We start from the raw sequence: 3,786 nt of genomic DNA on the forward strand, positions 1-3,786 counted from the left end.
CAAAAATTAATTATTATTTTCATTGTGTCACTGACCTAGTACTTGCGTCTCAGCCACTGTTACTGGATGCTGCAGGCTGAGATAGCAGCAGGAGTCCTTAACCACCAGACCATCTGACCGGGTTCTGCTGGGTGACAGCCTGGCAGAACGTGGCCAGAACGGGAAACTTCCAGAATTACAGTTGGCAAGATGAAGGAAGCCTCTCTCAGTGACAGTCCAATAGATAGAGTTGTCCATCCTGTGTGTTACCTTCTGTGGCTCTGGGAGATGACTTGTAACTAGCAGGTTCCCACAAGGACAGTCAGGCTCAGATCAGACTCCCTGGAAAGACTGTACAGGTTCCTTTAAGGAAGATTTCATGAGGACAAAGCCATGAGTGAGGTGCTCTGAGCACACAGCTTGAACCTGCTTTGGGAAGGAGGTTGCACCAAGACCTGGGTGTCTGGTTTGCCTCTTCCACGAATATGTTCATGGGCAAGGGTAACTTCAAGCTTGGCTCTGATGTAAAACCCCACACATTGGTGGCTGCAGGGTGGGAGGGGTGTGCTGCTGGCATGCACCGCTGGGCAGCAGAGGGTCCCTCAGAAGCTGCTGCGTGGCATGTCCCTGTGGGAAGGCTGCTGTGCCCACCCCATGCCACTGGCCATGCTCATATGGCCAGTGACACCAATTTGGGGACCCTCTACAGTGGCATGTGCTGCAGAGGAAGAAATTGGACTGGCATGTCATTTATTGTGGGGAGGTGGCCACTATAAACTTGACTTGTGTATGCTAGTAGTACGTCACCTGCTGAGAAAGCCAACTGTAAAATTAATTGTCAGGAATACAAGATGTATATTTTTCTTAATTGGCTTCAGTGCAGTCATATCCAAAGGCCCTTTTTGCAGTCATTCATAAGCTTAATTGCTATAGTTTAATATTACGATCTAAAAGGCCTGGAAGGAGAGCTGATATTAGGCTAGGTTCCCAATGAATTATAATTATCACTTTGTGCAGATGGGTAGAAAACATTTCTTATGAAATTAGTCTTGTTACCTAAATTAATATTGTATTCTGGATAAAGCAATTCTGATTTCACATCTAAAATATTTTTAAGAGCATTAAGTTTGTGCCAGAATTTCACTTGGCAGGTCAAATTGTCTTTTAAAATTACTTGACTTTTCAGTAGCATCTTATGATAGGTTTCTGCATTGAAGATGTTTGGCAATGACAGAATGATTCAAGAGTTGGACAGCAAATAAAGTAAAATATAATAAAATAAAACAATGCAACTAGCATAATTTCCTAGTTCTATGAGCATGGGGGAATTCACAGTCTGAATGACAGGAATTCATAGCATGACTGTCACACATTTTCTTCCTGTATTAATTTCATTTTCGTCTGAGGGTGTCTGCGAGACATGAACCACTAATCTAATACTTTGAAAACAGGAAAGCTCATTAGCAGCTCTAGGGAAGGGAGTGAGATGGGTGAGGAAGGTGCAGGTCATTAAAGGTTTACAAGTTAAGGAACTGTGAAAGTTTTAAGAAGGATTTCTCCACACACAATCTGTTTGTGCTTTGTTAAAATCCCAAGTTTTTTGTATATCTCGTATTTCTTTCTCATGAATGAGACCTGCAGTGGATAAAGTAAACAGGCACATGGAAAGGTGTCAGCTGAAGATGTCAGGCTGCATTTCAAGGAGTGGATTACAGACAGCCATTCCCAGATGACTGGCAGCTTCGTGGCCTAGTGCATGCACCCGACACGTCAGGTGTTGAACACAGCCCTTTCCACTCTCATCAGACATTCAGTTTAAGTTTCCAGAGCAACTGGAGTCTGTGACTCCAACAGGGTATTTTTCAAGAGCATAAAGTGGGAGCTAGATGGCCACTTTCTGGCAGAAGATAGTGGGAATATTGTGTCAAGACATTCTGTGCATATTGAAGACCGTTCCTGAAATTTTCTGCATGCATGCCCTTTTGTGTATGCAATACATTACAGCTTACCATATATATAAAAATTTGGCACTACTGTATCTCCCTAAACATTGCATTAATCCATCTGTCTGTCACCATGGTAACAAGGCTCCCTATTGATGACTGAAGACGAGCTGAACCATTAAAACTAAATGTACACTGTTAAAAAAAAAAAGGTCACTTGGAATAGCACTACAGAGACACAAATGGTCAAAAATAGGCTAACTAATACTTTTAATGCATTATTTTTATAGAATATATATATTATAGATCTGAAATAAAGCCTGTTATTAAAATGATCTTTAAATCTGATCTTTGCTTCTCAATATCTATTTTTTATATAATATGCTGAACTCAATATTTAAAATTGTGCATTTTTTCAGAAATTTACATGTTCCATACTCATTTGTCCCAGAGGTTGGAAAGATGGAATTAATATCTTTAACACACCACATTCAAAGCAGATTAGAAACATCGCTGAATATTTTACTGCACTTTTTCTTTCCCTCTCTTTCTCTCTTGCTTCCATACTTGTAACTTTGCCAAAATAAAATCAGTAAAGTGCATGCATTCATTAAAGATCAATGTCTAACTGAGCACTGTTAGTTAGTTGGACCTGAGATTTTGAGAATCACAACATTGTGGAAACTCTGACATGAATTACTGGACTTCATAAATCATTCTTGGACAATGAATTTCCATTTTTTATTACACTGGCGCCATGCATGCAATTAATGGTAGATTTGAGTCTATAATTCTATTAGGCTTTAGGAGGCCTTTGATTTTCGAGCCAAAATAGAACTTGAAGTTAACAGCCAACTTCTCATCTCCTTCTGTGTTCATTGGATGGTGCTTTTGGTTCTCTAGAATTGAGACAACTAGAGAAAGAAATGGGAATACTGCATTTAAGAACACTTTGTCACATTCACTGAACTGAAAGTATGAGTATTTTTATTTATGTCAGGATTGATACCTGGTTTAAACTATGGTTCTAATCTCATAATAAACCCTTGGGTCAGGAGGTAGCTCACAAGGGTACTTTCTCAGCCCCATGAAAAGCTGACAGGTTGGAAGGTCAGATGGGGTCATTGCTCTATCTGTCTGTGCATGGGGATATGGAGTTTGTACACCTGCACGTATTTTTCATGGGTGTATATCACACAGATTTTATTAACTCTAATGTCCCAGTGGGCAAAGATGGATGGTTTGCTCTGTTATGGGGTATATGAGCCCCTGGAGGATATGAAATATCAACTTAACCTAGAAGATCAACTTGGTAGAACCAGCTGGCACAGATGCAACTAAGCAGCCTAGAGTTTCTGATTAACATCTGACATTTAAAATGCTTTCAGCTCAGAAGAAGCCACAGAAACTTACAGGTGTGGAGGAAAGCTACCTCACTCCCTTCTTTCTTTCCTCCCTTTCTCTTCAGGAAAGAATCCCTTGAACTGACAGAAAAGGGTATTCCTGTCTGATGTGAAGCAGACAAGAAAGTAGCAACTGAAGAGAGTCTTCCTAGTTTCATCTTTGACAGAAAATAAAGTACAATTCTGAACTTTAGAAACAGAGTTGTGACATGTATTGCTCTGGGTGGACAAAGACATGACAAAATGATCTGACAGCAAATGCTTTTGGAGGGTGTAAAAGTAACACTTGGCCATGCAGATGATGGGGCCATGATGTATGTTGTGATCTAATTTGTCTTTGTTCCAAGCAGTACATCACTACCCCTGGATCCAGCAGGCCTTCCAAAACAGTGGCAGCTACAAGCACAATTTCTCAGGGTTCTTCCAGTGAGCTAAGCTGTCTCAGATTTTAAGGAGATCTT

This window comes from Cyanistes caeruleus, chromosome 2 (genome assembly GCF_971803275.1).
Source record: "Cyanistes caeruleus chromosome 2, bCyaCae1.hap1.1, whole genome shotgun sequence".
In the NCBI taxonomy this organism is placed as follows: Eukaryota; Metazoa; Chordata; class Aves; order Passeriformes; family Paridae; genus Cyanistes; species Cyanistes caeruleus.